Source organism: Lonchura striata, chromosome W (assembly GCF_050655825.1).
Source record: "Lonchura striata isolate lonStrDom1 chromosome W, ASM5065582v1, whole genome shotgun sequence".
Lineage (NCBI taxonomy): Eukaryota > Metazoa > Chordata > Aves > Passeriformes > Estrildidae > Lonchura > Lonchura striata.
In genome coordinates this window covers 41,941,130-41,961,310 of record NC_140743.1, presented here as the reverse complement: position 1 = coordinate 41,961,310, position 20,181 = coordinate 41,941,130, and the positions used below count along the sequence as shown (strand labels likewise).

The window sequence follows — 20,181 nt, the reverse complement described above, 5'->3', positions numbered from 1 at the left end:
ACAAAGAAGCAATTCTACCTGGTGTTACCAGGAGGAAAGGAGAGAGAACAGTCTGCTGATCAGGACTTCAGCAAGAGTCTGAACACCTCTTCACCCTTCAGCTACCAGTGTGGCACAAAGACTTCAGGGAATGACTCTGCACGCCTTCTCCCCCTTTGGCTAGCTGGAAAGCTACAACAGCAGTGGCGAGCTCTGTGTCGAGCCCCCTGCCCAGCTGATCTTTTTAATAATGAGTTGAACATTAATAAAGGCATAAGCCCTGTTCATTTCAGGAGGTTTGTTATAAATGAGAATTTATTCAGCCAGATTAAAAATAAGGGAAAAAAATAATTTTATTAGCGGTCAAATTCTATCTAGCCAGCCACGGAAAAAGACAGTGCCGAGCCCGGGAATTGACCCTGGGTGTGCAACAAGGAGTCAGCCTCAGGAGAAGTTTTCCCCTATGCCCACACACCTCCATCCTGGCCTAAGTGGTTTTTATAGGGAAAATTCCGCCTGAGGCCAAGATTTCAGCAATCAGTCTTTTCTTCTATTCAAAGTCCATAGGTTAATAAGATTTTCTTTTTTTGGTGATGAGGAGGAATAATTCAGTGTCCGGAGTAGGTGAATCTCTGATGAGATTTACGGGAAGGCTGGGAAGGCTGTATTCACATGTATCTGTCTGAGGATTTTCATGATATCCATCTTGGGTCGTTTACACGATGATCAGCAGCTGATCAACACCTGGAGTCCCGATGGTCAGCACCTGGAGTCCAGACATGGCCCATCTCTTGGCCCAGCCACATTCTTTTACTTGTAAATCAGTTTCCAATATACACCCAGTCTTGCCTGCAAAGGGGGGGGGGGGGGGGGGGGGGGAGCTAATACAGACAGTCATAATCTAACAAGTATCCAATATTACATATTTCATACAAGGAATGGCGCAAATTATATTTACTACACATAACAGGTTGGACAATATATACTTGCTACAGCCTCTAATGGTGAGGATACGGCCATCGGTGCTATAAAGTCTTTTCAATAGTTATGGACTTGCTAAAACTTTTGGAATATGAGAGGTGTTATAAATAGAGGCGAATAATTTGATTCAGCCTTTTAAGATCAATTAATAATTTTATTAATTACAGCAAGCGATAGCAAGCAAACAGTGCTGGGTGCAGCTGGGGAGTCTGGCTCCGCCAAAAGCTGGCAACCTTTCCTTTTCTTCAGTCCCTTTTTTCCAGCACAAGTGGGGGTGATAGGTTTCCTTCCACTGTGGTTATCAGTTCCAGCACCAGTTGGTTTGACAAGTGGGGGTGATGGATCTCCTTCGTCTGCGGTTGTAAGTTCCAGCAGCAATTCGTTTCAAAAGTGGGGGTGATGGGTCTCCTTCCGCTGTGGTTATCAGTTCCAGCAGAGACTGGTTTCACAAGTGGGGGTGATGGGTGTCCTTCCGCTGCGGTTATCAGTTCCAGCCAGTCCTGCAAGATCTTTTACAATCTTTGTTTGTGGTTACCAGCCTTGCCCAATCCTGCAAATTCCATGCCCCGACCCCGCCCCCCCCAACCCTTTTATCCTAATTTCATACTTTTGATGAACAAACAAGTCAATGCAGTTTTTCACAGTCCCCCATTTTATCTTTTATCATTTTGTTCATCAAATCGTTTTATTTCTTGGTTGTCTAGAATCAAAGTCTCTTCTACTTCAGGATCTCCAGGGAGAGTTTCATATTTGGCTTTGATTAGCATCAGGTGTGCTGCTTCCAATCTTCTTTTTACTATTTCAATTACCTTGTTGAATATACATGGGCCAAATGTTAATCCTAACACTAATAATATTAAAGGACCCACAATTGTAGATAGCAAGGTAGTTAACCAAGGTCTCATACCAGCTCTGCTAGGCCTCTCTTTCCCTTTTCCTTTTCTTAAGTCCTGTTTTTAGTTTTGTCATGGTGTCTCGTACCACCCCAGTGTGATCTGCATAGACACAACATTCTTCCCGGAGAGCCGCACACAGTCCTCCCTGTTGTAAGAATAGCAGATCTAGTCCTCTTCTATTCTGCAGAACTACTTCCGATAAGGACCTTACTGATTTTTCCAATGCTGATATTGATTGTTCTATACGTTCCAAATCCTCAGCAATCCTCAGGGAATTAAATTCCTTTGTTTGTTTTACTAGGGAGGCTACTCCTGCACCGACACCCGCTCCCCCTGCAAGCATTAAAACTGCCACTGTAAGTGCGGTGAAAGGCTCTCGTTTTTGTATGTGGTGTTCTGGGATGTTTTGTACATTATACATCTATTCGTTGGGGTGATAGATAATTTTGGGAATCACAGCTACCTGTATACAATAGTCAGAGGTTTCGTTAAATATTTCTAAGGAAATACAGGGGGTGAATCCTCCTTTTGAGCAGATCCACTTGGTGTTTTTAGCGGGAACTAGCAATTTAGCTGGAGTATCTTCCCGTTTAGCTTTAGTAACAGTCTCACATAAATATTCCAGGTGTGTGGGTACTCTGCCAATACATCGTCCCCTTCCTGTTATTGAAGCCAAAGTCATTCCTTTACCCCAGGAATCTTTCCAATTACATTGCGGGGAATTGCTACCATTAAGACGTCTCGCCTTTTCAGATATCCCTACAGCTTCGTAAAATGGAGGCCTAATATCAAAGCAGAGCCAACAGTGTTCTGTTAATTCTGGCTGAGTAGCATTTAAGACTTTATATACTCCCTCAACTAACTTCCAGAGAGTGTTAAACCGGGAATCCCCACTTGGCGGTGTTGTAGGAGTTGTAGTTTGGTTATCCGTTATCAGGTTCCTAGCTGTTAAATCCCCAACTATTACAGGATTAGGGCCCACTGCCTGTGTGTCTGCTGGTACAGGCCCTTTCTTTATGGTAAATACGCTCCCTCTGTCTTTTCCAGGTTCCCAATATCGAAAGCCCCATGATCTTCCCACCATCCATCCTGGGTCTATGGGCTCAGTTATGTTTCAATGCACAAATTGGCAACTCCCTTTCCACCCGCCCAAGAAGGCGCCACTAGAATCCTTTTGTGGAGGTGTATACCCATAGGGTCCCCATGATACTTTAAGAAATTTATCTCCTGCTGCCTGCCAGTCTGAGGCTATTGTTTCACACCCCCAGTACTCACAGAAATATTCTCCAGGGTAATTGCAATACCCTTTCCCTGGGTTTGATGCTGGACACATGTAAAATCCCGCGGTATTAAAACAGGGCTCTACAGGGGCTAGTTCGCATAACTGTGGGGTAAAACTAGGGGGTCCGGATGTTATCTGACTCCGAATTACCCTGCCATCTATTCCGGTTAGCATCCACTTAAAGGGCTGGTGCAGAGCCAGGGAACCCTCCCCTTTATGTATGATGCAAAGCATTAAAATACTAATAATCTGCCAATAAGGGTGGGGTCCTGACCTTGTTTTTACTGCATAATATTCTGTTTTCCCTTTTTGGGTTTGTTGCCTTTTTGGTGTTTCAGAGGCAATCAGACCAGTCGTCTGGGGGAGCCTAGTACTCGGCTGGCAATAGTTGGAGCATTTTAGCATTATTCCATTGGGGGGGGACCTGGCTTTTTCCCCTCTGCCTCGCTCGCCGACCCGGGTGCTTCGAGCCGCGAGGTGAACCATCTTCTCAGCAGCAGCGGTACTCGCCTGGGCGTCCCTTCCCCTGTTCCTGTCTAACCTTGTACTGTTCCCAATTTTTATCCTTGACAGGGGATGGGTCGCATCGGACCCCCTTTAGTTCCCTCCGACAACACCCTTTTATAATTTGGGCAACAAATGGAGTGGGTTCGTGTCCTGGTTTGTAAGATAAGCTTGTATTCTGTTTGCCATATATTGGAGGTTGGGCAGGGAAGAAGTGGAAGAAACATCCTATAGTGACTGGCCCAGATGCTCCGTGTATCCTAGGCATAGACTTCCTCCGGAATGGCTATTAAAGACCCAAAGGGACTCAGGTGGGCTTTTGGAATAGCCGCTGTAGAGGCAGAAGACATTAAGCAATTGAACACCTTGCCTGGACTGTCAGAAAACCCCTCTGCAGTAGGACTCCTAAGGGTGGAAGAACAACGTGTGCCAATTGCGACCTCGACAGTGCACCGCCGGCAGTATCGGACGGATCGAGATGCCGTGATCCCCATCCACAAAATGATTCGGGAGCTGGAGAGCCAAGGGGTGGTCAGCAAAACCCACTCACCCTTCAACAGCCCCATCTGGCCTGTGCGCAAATCTGACAAAGAATGGAGATTGACTGTGGACTATCGTGGCTTAAATGAAGTGACTCCACCGCTGAGCGCTGCTGTACTGGATATGCTGGAACTCCAGTACGAGCTGGAGTCCAAGGCAGCAAAGTGGTATGCCACCATTGATATTGCTAATGCGTTTTTCTCCATTCCTCTGGCAGCAGAATGCAGGCCTCAGTTCACTTTCACCTGGAGGGGCGTGCAGTACACCTGGAACCGACTGCCCCAGGGGTGGAAACACAGCCCCACCATCTGCCATGGACTGATCCAGACTGCACTAGAAAAGGGTGAGGCTCCAGAACACCTGCAATACATTGATGACATCATTGTGTGGGGGAGCACAGCGGCAGAAGTGTTTGAGAAAGGTGAGAGGATCATCCAGATACTACTAGAAGCTGGCTTCACCATCAAGAAGAGCAAAGTCAAGGGACCTGCCCGAGAGATCCAGTTCCTGGGAGTGAAATGGCAAGACGGACGGGGCCAGATTCCCACTGAGGTCATCAACAAGATCACAGCTATGTCCCCACCCACCAGCAAAAAGGAAACACAAGCTTTCCTGGGTGCCATAGGTTTCTGGAGAATGAACATTCCTGAGTATAGCCAGATTGTGAGCCCTCTTTATCTGGTTACCTGAAAGAAGAATGATTTCCACTGGGGCCCTGAGCAGCAACAAGCCTTCACCCAGATCAAGCAGGAGATCGCTCATGCTGTAGCCCTTGGCCCGGTCAGGACGGGACCAGAGGTCAAGAATGTGCTCTACTCTGCAGCCGGGAACCATGGGTTGTCCTGGAGCCTTTGGCAGAAAGTGCCTGGGAAGACTCGAGGCCGACCACTGGGATTCTGGAGCCGAAGTTACAGAGGGTCTGAAGCCAACTACACTCCCACAGAGAAGGAAATCTTGGCTGCCTTTGAATGAGTTCAAGTCGCCTCGGAGGTAATTGGCACAGAAGCACAACTCCTCCTGGCACCCCGACTACCGGTGCTGGGGTGGATTTTTAAAGGAAAGGTTCCTACTACCCACCATGCCACTGACGCCACATGGAGCAAATGGATTGCCCTCATCACTCAACGCGCCCGTATTGGAAACCTGAATTGCCCTGGGATTTTGGAGATAATTACGAACTGGCCAGAAGGTGAAAACTTTGGTCTCACTGATGATGAGGAGCAGGTACAAGTGACAAGGGCTGAAGAAGCTCCAACATAAAACCAACTACCATCAGAAGAGACCTGCTACGCTCTTTTCACTGACAGTTCCTGTCGCATCGTAGGGATGAACCGGAAGTGGAAAGCAGCCGTATGGAGCCCCACACGCCAAGTTGCACAAGCTACCGAAGGAAAAGGTGGATCGAGCCAACTCGCCGAACTCAAGGCCGTTCAGCTGGCTCTGGACATTGCTGAAAGGGAGAAGTGGCCAAAGCTCTACCTTTATACTGATTCGTGGATGGTAGCCAATGCTCTGTGGGGCTGGCTGGGAAGGTGGAGGAAGGCCAACTGGCAACGTAGAGGAAAGCCAATCTGGGCTGCTGATATATGGAAAGACATTGCCTCTCGGGTGGAAAAGCTGACGGTGAAAGTCCGTCATGTAGATGCCCATGTCCCCAAAAGTCGGGCTAATGAGGAGCACCGAAACAACGAGCAGGTAGATCAGGCAGCAAAAATAGAGGTGTCAAAGATAGACTTAGATTGGCACCATAAGGGGGAGTTGTTCCTGGTGTTATGAATGAGCACAAGAGGCTATTTGTGCCAATTAATAAAATTTATTAATTAGAATATATATATATGAGAGTGAAAGCAAAGCAGCGCTGGACAGCAGGGGAGTTGGCACTCCACCAACTGCCGCAACACTACACCCCCGTCCGTCCCTTTTTATTGGGCTTTCCTTCCGGATACGTGGCGCTTCGGTCTGCGCAGGCGTATCTTGTTGCTAGGTGGTCGTCCTCTGCCTCCTGGTGGTCGCACGATGAAGGCTGATGGTCATCCTCACAGTTACCCTCGTGATCTAGGAATTTCTCAAGCATACATGTTATTGCAAAACAAGCTCGCTTGCGTACTATTGAGACTACACATTTGCTAAGGAAGCAAGTTCTCTGTGTGCTAGTGAGATTACACATTTGCTAAGGAAGCAAGGTCTCTTCCCCCACAATACTGTCCCTGGAACGTCTTGTGATTATGAACAAAAGGTCACCTATCTCTCACAATTCCCCCCCTTTTTCTTTTAACCATCCTTTTGTTCATTGAATAGTTCCAATTCCTTCCTGCTAAGTTCCAAATAGTCTTCTCCTTCTATCCCTGTTAGGGGTTGATACTTGGCGTGAATCATTAGCAAATGTGCCGCTTCTAATCTATTCTTCACTATAGCGATAAGCTTATTAAAAATACAGGGTCCAAAAGTTAATACAAGGATTAGCAAAATCACAGGGCCTGCAATGGTTGATAGCAATGTAGCGAGCCAGGGGGAGTGGGTAAACCATGACTCATACCAGCTCTGTTGTGCTTCTCTTTCTTTTTTCCTCTGTTCTATCTGTTTGCGTAGCTCAGCCATGGTATCAATTACTATTCCCGTATGGTCTGCATAAGTGCAACATTCTTCCCGTAAGGCAATACACAGTCCCCCTTGTTGTAAGAACAGTAAGTCAAGCCCTCTCCTGTTTTGCAGCACTACCTCAGAAAGAGACCTTACTGATTTTACTAGTCCATCTATGGCTTTTTCAATCCTACTCAAGTCCTCATCTACAGATGTACGGAGGGCTTTCATACCTTGTTGTTGGTTTACAAGAGAGGTCACTTCTGTTCCTACTCCAGCCCCACCTACACTGAGTAAAATGGGCACTGTAAGTACTGTAAGAGGTTCTCTTTTTACCAAGTGGTGTTCAGGGGTGATCTGATGTTCTAAAACATAGTCCCTTGGGTGATATGATATGCGAGGGACAATTAAAACTTGGATACAGTACTCTGACTCATTAAAGGCCTTAATGGATAAACAGGGTGTAACTCCAAGTTGCTGGCATACCCATTTAGTATTAGGTGCTGGTAAAAGCCATTCAGCTAGTTTGTCACTTTTACTGATATTGATTGTTATATTGCACAGATGTTGCATTTTTACAGGAACCTTTCCCACACATCTCCCTTTTCCAGTTACTTGGGCCAAAGTTATCCCTGGAGTACTATCCCCTCTTTTTCTCCAGAGACATTCTTTAGGATTCGACCCGTTGACTCTTTTAGCCTCGGCTGTAGACCCTATTGCCTCATAGAAAGGTGGATTTATCATATAACATAGCCAACATCCTTCAGTCAGATTTGGGTAGGTGTAGTTCAGGACACTGAAAGTGGCCTGCATTATTCCCCATAGGGCAGTATACTTTTGTGTAGCTAACTGAGGTTCTTCACTAGCCTGGGCCGTGTTGTGTTGAATGGTCTTATTGGTCTCTTCTAAGCTTCCACTGAGTACAAGATTTGGACCTATGGGGCTAGGGTCATGAGGGGCCGGTTCCTTCTTGATCATTATCAAACTCCCGGGATCAGGTCCACTCACATAATAACGAAATCCCCACATTTTCCCTATGAGCCATCCGGCTTCTTCAGGATTTTTGGTTTCTATTTGTATATGAGTACATTGTCCTCTTCCAGAGGTATTCACCAGTTTGACACAACCCCCCCCACAACTCCTTTCTCTGCACCCGAGTGGATGCCATTGGATTTGCAAGTATGGGTCTGGTCGGCCAGGTTTCCATTCTGACGCTATAGTCTCACAACCCCAATAGGCGCAGTAAAACTGGCCGGGACTATGACAATACCCCTGCCCTGGATTTCTGCTTGGGCATAAGTAGTATCCGACTATACGATCATCTTTCCAGGGTCCCAAATGGCCTACTTTAACAATAAACTTGGGATTACCTACAGTGATGTTAGTGGCAACTGGTGCTGTCTCGTAAGCAAGATTATATAAGGACCACTTAAAGGGTTCATGTGAGCTACACATACAATCATGACATCCTAATAACAATACAATTATTTTCAGAGCTAGGTGGTATCCTTTGTAGGGCATGGTTAATACTAAAATTCGGACCTTACTTCCCCCTTTGTCCTTTCCATTGCTATCCCTCCTCCGACCCAGTAAGTTAGTTCTCTCTCTGGAAGACATCCTTCTTTTTGGGAGAAGGGACTTCTTTTCCCCACTTAGTATCCCTCTGTCTCGCCTGTCAACTTGGTTGCTACAAGCTACAGGGTAAACCATCTTCTCGACAGCAGGGATATTCTTCAGGGGCTGAGTTCCCTCTTTTCCACTTGTGTTTTCATGAATTCCAATTCTTTTCTTTTAATTGTGGGATGTCGCACCTGAGCTCTTTAAAGAGCTTCCGGCATTTTACTTCTATGTCAGTTAGAAATGGTCCTGCGGGCTCGTTAGAGTGACAGCAATGGAATTCAGGATTTATCCCTTTTGTAAAAATTTCCCACCAGGCAGGGGTTCCCACTTTTAGTTCCCGATTAGCCACTTTCCAATTTAACACCTTTTGAGTGAGTTCACGCTGTCCTTTCCAGCAGCGTTGGCATACACTTCGGGGAGCCCTCCCCCTCCTACAATGGGTCCACCACCGCTCGTTACAGATTTTACAAACAAAACAGGCAAATGGATAGCAGTTACAGTCTAACCAACTACATTTTACTCTAACATCTTTATGATTAGCGTGGTCTTCCCCCGTCCAAGGTTTCCCCTTGTTCTCTAACCTTATAGGTCTATAGTAAGGTTGCTTAGTTAAGTCTTCTAAGTATTTACAATAGCCAGGAGCTTCCGTGTCCCCAAGAAGCCACTTCTGCAAGCACCAGTTGTCCCCTACCCAAAGGTCCCCAGAACCTACAAGGTCCATTTAAGGTTGGGAGTCCACCTTCTGTATGGTGAGCTTCAAGTCTCCTGGTTTCCCTTTTATTGTCCAGTTCTGTTTCTTGGGTTCGGGTTTAAACTGGGCAGGGTCCACTGGTCCTTTAATACGAGTGGTGTGGGTCCATCCCTTCTCTGTGGTTCGGACAGCGGAGTCAGTAGTAATCAAGACTAAATAGGGTCCCTCCCACTTCGGGATGAGTGAATCTTCTTTCCAACTCCGAATGAAGACCCAGTCACCGGGTTGCACCTGGTGTAACATAAGATCTAATGGTGGTCTTTGTGCCCACATCCCTTTTTCCCATAGTTGTTTCTTGTATTTCATCAACACACTCAAATATTTATTGATGTTTTGGTCAGAAATATTAGGGCTACTTTGAACTCTTTCCAGGGAGTAGGGCATCCCATACAACATTTCGAATGGGGAAAGTCCCACATCTACTCGTGGCTGGGTTCGAATGTTTAGTAACGCCAGCGGCAAACAGTTCACCCAGGATAATTTAGTTTCCAATACCAATTTAGTGAGTTGCTTTTTAATTTCCCCATTCATCCTTTCTACCCGGCCTGAACTCTGGGGATGCCACGGGGTATGTTGTTCCCATTTTATACCTAAGGTATCTGCTAACATCTGTGTTATCTTCCAACAAATTTCCATTTCCTTCTTGAAATCCCTGACGTCCCCCGAGCTCAAAGGAACAGAAATGAACCCAAGAGGAGAGGATGCATTCGGTGCGGGAGGAACATAAGGGGGTGGTGCAACTATCAATTCCTCCGACTGCCCCTTCTTTTTCCCTTTTATTTTCTCAGAAAGTTTAAAACCAAAAATTTCTGGTCGCCCCACCCAAACCCGGGCATAATCAATTTCCTCAGGGTTAGAGGGCTGTTTGGTGTTTACCCATGTGTTTAAAAATTGTTTCACCCAGTCTTCTGAGGACCCGAATATGGGCCAGAAGACATTTTTAGAAATTTCTTTCCCTCCCCATATTTCCACACAGTAGTGTATCATTTTTGCCTTGTCCTTCCCCAATGTGCCCGGGAACTGTTCCCAATTAGTTAGCATGAATCCTAGAGGGCTATCCCTAGGGATCGAGGGAAGTCTTACCCCCACCGAGGAAGGGGATTTACTTTTCCCCTGCCCCATTTCTTCCGGAGTGCCTTCAAACGCTCAACACAAACACTTCCCCTGGTTCGTGGCCCAGGCCCTCGCGGGCTTTGGGAACTGCACTACTGAGGGTCCACATTCACTTGGGGAGTCCAGCTGCCGACCCCCTCTCACGCAACTCACACACTCGCCACACTCCGGGATCCCAAACCCCGCCTGAACGGATCTCCTTATACTCACGCGTCCTGCGTCTTCGTCCGGACTTTGTGCACAAACTTTGAAGGGGTTTCTTGGGCCCGTTTCCTTTTCCTTTGCTTTCCTCTCACTGTTTTAGGTTCATCGGTAGGGACGAAGAGGAGACCCCGGACTGGGTCCACTCAAAAGAGTGGATATGGGGCACCTCCCCAGAGAGGGGTTCCCTAAGTCCGCTATCCGAGTCACGGCACCAAATTGTTATGAATGAGCACAAGAGGCTATTTGTGCCAATTAATAAAATTTATTAATTAGAATATATATATATGAGAGTGAAAGCAAAGCAGCACTGGACGGCAGGGGAGTTGGCACTCCACCAACTGCCGCAACACTACACCCCCGTCCGTCCCTTTTTATTGGGCTTTCCTTCCGGATACGTGGCGCTTCGGTCTGCGCAGGCGTATCTTGTTGCTAGGTGGTCGTCCTCTGCCTCCTGGTGGTCGCACGATGAAGGCTGATGGTCATCCTCACAGTTACCCTCGTGATCTAGGAATTTCTCAAGCATACATGTTATTGCAAAACAAGCTCGCTTGCGTACTATTGAGACTACACATTTGCTAAGGAAGCAAGTTCTCTGTGTGCTAATGAGAATACACATTTGCTAAGGAAGCAAGGTCTCTTCCCCCACAATACTGTCCCTGGAACGTCTTGTGATTACGAACAAAAGGTCACCTATCTCTCACACTGGCTCGATGGGCTCATGATGCCTCAGGTCATCAGGGCAGAGATGCCACCTACAAGTGGGCTCGAGACCGAGGGGTGGATCTAACCATGGACAGTGTTTCTCAGGTTATCCATGACTGTGAGACGTGTGCTGCCATCAAACAGGCCAAGCGGGTGAAGCCCCTCTGGTATAGTGGGTGGTGGTCCAAGTACAAGTATGGGGAGGCCTGGCAGATTGACTACATCACACTGCCCCAGACACGCCAAGGCAAGCGCTATGTGCTGACCATGGTGGAAGCCACCACTGGATGGCTGGAGACTTTCCCTGTACCTCATGCCACTGCCCGGAACACCATCTTAGGCTTGGAAAAGCAAGTCCTGTGGAGACACGGCACACCTGAGAGAATTGAGTCTGACAACGGCACCCATTTCAAGAACAGCCTTATCAACACCTGGGCCAGAGAACATGGTATCGAATGGATATATCATATTCCCTATCATGCTCCAGCTGCCGGCAAAGTTGAACGGTGCAACGGACTCCTTAAGACTACCCTAAAGGCACTTGGTGGGGGAACATTTAGAAACTGGGAAATTAACCTGGCAAAAGCAACCTGGATGGTCAACACCCGAGGGTCTGTCAATCGAGCTGGCCCTGCCCAGTCAGAACCCTTACACGCAATAGATAGAGATAAGGTCCCTGTAGTACATATGAAAGGTATTTTAGGGAAAACTGTTTGGATTAATCCCACCTCAGGCAAAGACCAACCCATTTGTGGGATTGTCTTTGCTCAAGGACCTGGTTACACTTGGTGGGTAATGCAGAAAGATGGGGAGACCCGCTGTGTACCACAGGGAAACTTGGTCTTAAGTGAGAACTGGGTGTAAGATTTCATTGTGTGCAGATGGAAATAGAATGAGGGGTGGATAATGTCCTGGTTTGTAAGATAAGCTTGTATTCTATTTGCCATCTGTTGGAGGTTGGGCAGGTTTGTTATCTCTTCCAATAACAATGGTTTGTTCCAAGGAGGTAATGGTTTGTTAATGGGCCATTGACTGACTCACTGCAGGCCTGGTAACGTAACAGCATCCCATTGTGTGATGCTCCACCCAGAGGGGGAAGCCAAGCACTCTTTTATTGTATAAAGGGGTACCTTTTGGGGGACAGAGCAACTCTCTCTTTGCGGGATTTCCCAGAGAAGCAGCTCCTTCGGCAGGACTCCCGAGAGAAGCGGCCGGAGCGCGGTGAGGCAGCGGCGGCGAAGCTCGGAGGCGGCCCCGGCGCTGAGGAAGACCGGCCCAACTACCACCAGATCTTCAGAGAAAACTATACCCTTCTAAAGATCACCACTTCAGCTGCAATTCATCAGCCACTGCAAGAGGAGCAGCTATAATTTCAACCGGACTGCTACCAACACCCCGAATCCTCAGGTTGTGGACTTTATCACTAGTTTTGTTTGTACCAATTGCATTTGCCTTTTTAAGTTGTTATCTAGTTTTCTCCTAGTAAAGAATTGTTACTCCCATTCCCATATCTTTGCCTGAGAGCCTTTTAATTTAAAAATCCTGGTAATTCGGAGGGAGGGGGTTTACCTTCTCCATTGCACAGGAGGCTTTTGCCCTCCTTCACAGACTCCTGTCTTGTCAAACCAAGACATTGAGTTACCTGTTTTGCAAGGTTATAGACTCCTATACACATATATTTTATAGCAAATTGATCAACCAGGGCTTGCGTACCCCAGTGGGTTTTCTCATGGATTTCTTGTAGGACCCTCATTGCCATCCCTTTTGGGAGTACTTCCCGCCCGTTGGGCAATACCCACTTGCCTCCCTCTTTTTCTCTTATCCCCATCTGGCCTAATTTCTCCTTTTCTTGCACAGTGAAAGCTAGTATGTAATCAATAGGTCCATGAAACCAGCAATGTTTCTTCCGAGGGGTATCACAGGCACATTTTATTGAGTCTATCCCATAGTATTTCCAGCAAACCTAACACGGTGGATCTTCTAAGTCAGCTCCACAAGTGGAGCAATCCTCTCTCCTTGTGACAAGCCCTGTCCATGGCTTTAGATTCATCAGGGCTGCTCGTTTCGCTTCCTGGTCCGCCAAATTGTTTCCTCATATCGAATTTCCAATCCCTGCTTGATGTCCTTTTACATGGACAATGGCTATTTTCTCTGGCCCTCTCAAAGCTTGTAATACCTGCCGAATCAATTCTTTATGTACCAGCCCCTTTCCCTGGGAGTTAATAAGTCCCCTTTCTTCCCAGATTTTTCCAAAAGTATGAACTACTCCATAGGCATATTTAGAATCAGTGAAAATAGTCCCACTTTTTCCTTCCAATAAGTTTAGAGCCCTAAGCACTGCATATAATTCACATGCTTGGGCTGACCAGCTGGGGCTAAGGGGACCAGATTCTACTGTCTTAACTGTTTTCCCATCTATTATAGCATACCCAGATTTCCTTTTCCCTTCCAGAACTCGAGAGGACCCATCTACTTACAATCGAGTCCCTTCCTCTAGCTCTTCTTCCTCAAGATCCGGCCTTATTTTTGTTTGTTCCTCTATCTGTTGGAGGCAATCATGTGTTAGTTCTGTAATTGGTTCTCCATATAAAAACTGGGCCGGGTTTTGCAGGCTCGTTGTTTCTATACTTAACTTAGGAGAGGAGACTAGGATGCCTTCATACTTTAGGAGTCTGGCATCCGTTATTGTCCTGGGTTGTAAGATAAGCTTGTATTCTATTTGCCATCTGTTGAAGGCAAACCTGTTGGGCAGGTTTTGTTATCTCTCCCAAAGACAATGGTTTGCCCCGTAGAGGCAATGGTTTGTTTATACACTATTGACTGACTCACTGCCGGGCTGGTAAATGTAACACCGTGAGGGGTCCCACCCAGAGAGGGAAGCCAAGCACTCTATTATTGTTTAAAGGGGTAGCTTTTTGGGGAGACGAGGCAGCTCTCTGGGCGGGACTCCGAGAGAAGCAGCTCGCTCTCTCTCTTCGCGGGATTCCCAGGGAAGCAGCTCTCTCTCTCTTCTTCGCGGGATCTCGCAGCGAAACAGCCGGTGAGGCGGCGGCGGCGGAGCTTGGAGGCAACCCCGGCGCAGAGGAAGACCGGCCCCACTGCCACCAGATCTTCAGAGGAAAACTATACCCTTCAAAAGATCACCACTGCAGCTGCAGTTCATCAACCACTGCAAAGGGGAGCAATCGTCCCAGCAGGACTGCTACTGGCACCCCGAATCAGGTTCTGGACTTTTTCACTGGTTTTGTTTGTACCGATTGCATTTGCCTTTTTTAAATTGTTGTCTAGTTTTCTCCTAGTAAAGAATTGTTACTCCCATTCCCATATCTTTGCCTGAGAGCCTTTTGACTTAAAACTCCTAGTAATTCGGAGTGGGGGGGGGGGGTTTACCTTCTCCATTGCACAGGAGGCTTTAGCCCTCCTTCGCAGATTCCACGACAAGACAGTTATCCATTTGTCAGCCTTCTGTTACAAAACTCCACGAATGTTATGGGGAGATAAGACTTTTAGCTCACTTCCAAAGGTTATCTTCCCAGCTTCCTCTACCAGGAGAGCAGCAGCCACTATAGCCTGTAAGCATGTGGGCCACCCCCGACTAATGGGATCCAGGAGTTTGGAGAGATATGCTACTGTTTTCTTTTTTCCAGCCCAATCCTGAGCTAATACACCATATGCTACTCCCTCATTTACACTAATAAATAAGTAAAATGATCTCTTCAAATCTGGAATGCTAAGGACTGGAGCAATGACTAGTTCAGTTTTTAATGCTTCTAATTGATCTTCATCATTGGTGCTCCATTTCAATAACCCATCATTAGTTAATTTCTCATATAAAAAATTAACTTTTCTGCTAAAATTTTCAATCCATTGTCGGCAATACCCGAAGAGTCCCAGTAACTGTCGGACTTGTCTTTTGTTCCGTGGGGCCTGTAGGGAAAGTATTCCTTGGATTCTATCAGTGTCCAATTTCTTGGTTCCCCTTGTTAACCAATGCCCGAGATATGTGACCTCTTCTTCTACACACTGCAATTTTGACTTAGAGACGTTAAGTCCCTTAAGGCTTAAATAATTTAGGAGTTTTATACTTTCTTCCCTTACTTTTTTTTCCTCTTTCCCTGCAATTAATAAATCATCCACATATTGTAGTAACACCATCCCTTCCCCTAAAGAATAACCTTCTAGTACTTGTTCCAAAGCTTGTCCAAACAGATTTGGGGATTCTGTAAATCCCTGGGGAAGGACTGCCCACCTCAGTTGTTGTTTTCTATGTGTATCTGGATCTTCCCATTCAAAAGCAAAATAATCTCTAGAAGTTTCCTTAAGGGTAGAAGCCCAGAAGGCACCTTTGAGATCTATTACACTATACCACTACTTTTCTGGGCCAAGTTGATTTAAAAGGGTATGTGGGTTAGCTACCACGGGGAACCTTTCAATGGTTCTTTTGTTAATTTCCCGTAAATCATGTACTAACCTATAACTACCATTGGGTTTCTTTACTGGTAAAATGGGGGTATTAAAAGGGGACATACATGGTTCTAAAAGTCCCTTTTCTAAAAGCCTTTCTATTTCTAGTTTCAGTCCTTGCCTCCCCTCCTTAGATATAGGATATTGCCTAATTCTGACAGGTATCTCCGGGTTCCTAATAGTTACTTCAAAGGGTTCAATACTTAATTTTCCTACACTATCAGGGGTGTACCAAACCTCTGGATTAATCTTTTTCTCATCCTCAGCCCAGAGAGGACACAATTTTACTGTCAGTTCTCCCTTACTAATCTCTATCCCTATCCCCAATTCAATCATCAAATCCCTTCCCAGTAAATTATAATCTGCTTCTGGTACTAATAAAAACGACCCAATTCCTAATTTGGAGTTACTTTCTAAGAGTACATCCTTGATAACAGGTACTCCAAAGGGTTCCCCTGTGGCCCCGATTACCTGTATTATTTCAGATGAAATCTTACACCCTTGGGGAAGGGTCTGGACGGTCGATCTTTCTGCCCCTGAGTCCACAAGGAACTCATATTCTTGCTGCTGGGGACCTATTTTTAATTTTACCAGGGGCTCTGTTCTTTCTCTTGTCCCCAGCAGATAGAGCCCCTGACACCCCTAATCTTCCTTAAACTGCTCTTCATCAACCATCCTTTGTCGGCATTCCCGCTTCATATGTCCCTTTTTCCCACAGTAAAAGCAAACAATCCTATCTCCTCCACCTTGTCTTCCTTCATGCACCTGTCAACCAGCTCCCCTCAAACCTCCTGGGTGGCCACCACCCCTTCTTTGGGGAGATTGCCTCTGTCCTTCCCTTACAGCTGCTAACATAATCTTAGACTGCTTCTTGTAGTTCTCATCCTCCCTCCTAACATAAACCTTCTGAGCCTCCCGCAGTAACTCATCCAGCCCCCTTGCTTGCCACCCTTCTAACTTTTCCAACTTCTTTTGAATATCCACCCACAAGTTTACCACAAAATGAACTTTCAACAGTGTCTCCCCTTCAGGAGTGTTAGGGTCCACTCCTGAATATAACTGAAAGGATTTTCTCAGGCTCTCCAACCACTCAGTTGTATCTTCATCCTTCTTTTGTTGTTCCTTGAATGCCTTTTGTACATTCTGTCCACGAGGGACAGCCTTCCCTATTCCCTGTATTATTATATTTCGCAAATCGCCCATATGGGTATGGTGTAACGGGTCTTGATTATTCCACTGGGGATTCTATAGGGGCCATTTAGTATCTGCGAATGGTCCCTGCTGATGTTCATCATCCCAGATTCTCATGCCCATTTCTCTAATCATTCTCCTTTCTTCTGCAGAAAACAAAATCCCTAACATGGATTGCATCTCCTCCCAAGGATAAATATTAGGTCCCAAAAATTGATCCAACCGCTCCGCCACCCCTAAAGGATCTTCTAACAAATGTCCCATTTCCTTTTTAAATTCCCTAACATCTCCTGAGTTTAATGGGACAGATATGTACCCTATTCCCAGAATCTGGGCAGGCTGTCCTGGTTGCGCAGCATTTGGGTTAGGCACCATTTCCATTCCATGGTCTCTAAGGGGAAATATACCCAATTCTTGCTTTCCCTTTTGTCGGGTCTGGCTTCGGGTTACTCGCCGAGAACCCTCAGGGATATTTTCCTCCAACCTTTCACCTTCCGGTCCCTCATCCTCCGATAATTCTTGGGTGGGTGCCGAGGGACCCGGGTGGTCAATTAGCAAAGGTTCTGAGAGGGGGGGGTATAAAGGTTGTGGCTCTGGAGGTGGCAATGGAAGAGGTGGGGGTGCTGGCGGTATGTAGGGAGGGGGAATACCTGGAGGTAATTCAATTTCTTTTGACCTCTTTTTCTTCCTCTCGATATTGAGAGCAAATAATTTTGCCCTTGTCTCTCCTCTTATCCAGAGGGCTGCATATTCACTTTCTTCTAGATTAAAGGGTTCTTTTGAATTAACATAAATATTTAAGGCCTGACAGATCCAATCCTCAAAAGACCCAAATACCGGCCAATATAACTGATCCCCTCTTATTTGTTCCCCCCCCCCCCCCCAAACTTCCATGCAGTAATGAGCCATTTTTACTTTATCTTTTCCCTTCCTAGAAGGAAAGGCATTCCAATATTTAATCATTAAGCCTAATGGACTATCCTCTGAAATATGGGGAAGTTTTACAGGGATTCCCCTACCCATGGGTTCAGCAGGCTTGATTTTTCTCTGACCCATCTTCTGGAGTGCCTTCTAACACACACACACTTGCTTCCCTCAATTCGTGGCCCAGTCCGTCGCCGGATATGGGAACCGCACTACTATGAGGTCTGCACTTGCTTGGGGAGTCTGAGCTGCTGGCCCCCCTCTCATACACCACACTCGTCACACTCCAGGATCCCCACCCCCGACCAGGCGGTCCCGTTCTCCCAGAACAGGCCTCCTCCAGACACCAGGTCTTTCGGAAAATACTTACACCATCCGGTATCTTCGCCCGGGGCTTCGTGCACAAAGATTAAGGGGGTCGCCGGCAGTTCTTTGCTTGCTATCGGATTTTATGTTTGTCGGCCGGAGTCCGGGGAGGAGTGTCCCCGTAAGGCCACTGTTGAAGCAAAGGCAGTGGGGCGCCTCCTCAGGAGACCTTCTCTCCAGGTGTTCTGATCTGAGTCACGGCACCAAATTTGTTATAAATTGAGGCGAATAATTTGATTCAGCCTTTTAAGATCAATTAATAATTTTTTTTAATTACAGCAAGCGATAGCAAGCAAACAGCGCTGGGTGCAGCTGGGGAGTCTGGCTCCGCCAAAAGCTGACAACCTTTCCTTCTCTTCAGTCCCGTTTTATCCAGCACAAGTGGGGGTGATGGGTCTCCTTCCGCTGCGGTTATCAGTTCCAGTAGCAATTGGTTTCACAAGTGGGGGTGATGGGTTCCCTTCCACTGTGGTTATCAGTTCCAGCAGAGATTGGTTTCACAAGTGGGGGTGATGGGTCTCCTTCCGCTGCGGTTATCAGTTCCAGCCAGTCCTGCATGATCTTTCACAATCTTTGTTTGCGGTTACCAGCCTTGCCCAAGCCTGCAAATTCCATGCCCCGTCCCCTCCCCCCCAACCCTTTTATCCTAATTTCATACTTTTGATGAACAAACAAGTCAATGCAGTTTTTCACAAGAGGCAAAACTGGAAGGGCAGCAGCGCACTGCTTCTTTGTGCAACCCCGCGTGGGAGTCGGCGGGCCCCAGCTACTGCAAAAACGTGTCCTGCAGCAGTCGGACTCTGGCTGACTGCTGCGAAGCGACCATGGGGAGTGACACAGCTCCGGGGAGTGGGGGAATCCCAGAAAAAGGAGACAATCCGAGGGCTTCCCGTGCTATGAATGCCGGCACTGCCCAGGGAGGCGGAGAGGCTGATTGTGCAGTCCAGCCACGTGGAGAGATAGTGGCCGCCACAGCCCTGACAACTCCGAGATGCCCCGTGTCTACTCCAGACTGCTGTAATCCTTATGCAGCTACCTTGGGCCACTATATTGCCAATCCAGGCGCACACACCATACTGCCCTATTCTGAGGGTCCAGACCACGTGGCGGCTGTTGAGACCGCCTCCCCTGTTGAGATCGCCTCTCCACCATTTGCAACGGGATCGCCCGCACTTCCCATCACCATGGAAATGCCAAGACTTGCCCCCTCCAGAAACTGAGTGGGATGGCTCCAAAGCCATGCCTCCATGGAGCTTGGCTGCGCCTACATCAGGGGATGTGCCTACTACCCCGATCCTGCCTGCGTCAGGTGGTGGGGCCCTGCACCCAAGCCAGCCTCCGAGGAACACAGCTGTGCCTCTAGTGGAGTGGCCCTATCTCCGACCCTGCCCCCAAGGGTCAGTCTGGGAACGTCACTGTCCTAGGGTGACGTTATGGTGTTTGTATCTCCAATCGTGTGTGCTGTTTATGTTTGATATTATGTTCTGTGCTTTCAGAACTGACTCTGAAAGTGAAGGTTTGTTTTGCCTTGTTATCAGCCGGTTCCCTTCCCCCATGGTCTGCTGTCTAGAAAAGGCTAGTGCTGGCTGGCTTGCTTTTGCTTGCTTGCTTGCTTGGCTTGCTTGCTTTGCTTGCTTCTGCTTTTGCTTTTGCTTCCCAGTTAGCTTAGCTAAGCAGTCCAATTCTTTCCCTGGACTGTTTCTTTTCCTTTCCTCTTCCTGAATACCATCCAACCTGCTCCGGACTGGGACCTGGGAAGCACCGAGGAACACCGAGAGCCTGCTCTTTGTGATATGCAGCAGCCATCCTCAGTGCCCAGAGCAATCCCCAATGCCCAGACCCAGACGACCACTCCCAGGAAAGACTTTCTGGATTTGTTCATCTCTTCAGAGTGGTGAAAGAGTTTTGTTGTCATCTGGTGTTGTTAATTTTTTTTGTGCTGGGGAGTGCTTTTTTCGTTAAATAAACAGGTTTTTTTCCACTCCTCTCAGAGAAAATTTTTTCCCAAACCAGGTGGGTGGGGAGGGGCCGTGGGGGTTTGTTTTCTGGGGGCTCCTTCCAGAGGGTTTTCCCCAAATTTGCCC

The 20,181-nt window shown here is 47.2% G+C and overlaps 2 long non-coding RNA genes across 2 annotated transcripts in view; both read right to left on the bottom strand.

Moving 5' to 3' along the window:
• LOC146763208 (uncharacterized) overlaps window positions 1–20,181 on the bottom strand; it is a 662,135-nt gene that overhangs the window by 496,844 nt on the left and 145,110 nt on the right. The window lies entirely within an intron of this gene.
• LOC146763212 (uncharacterized) lies at window positions 5,976–18,717 on the bottom strand. Its single transcript, XR_014952542.1, has 2 exons — window positions 18,102–18,717; window positions 5,976–10,954 (listed from the first exon to the last, which is right to left on the bottom strand). It is a non-coding gene; the product is annotated as an uncharacterized LOC146763212 (long non-coding RNA).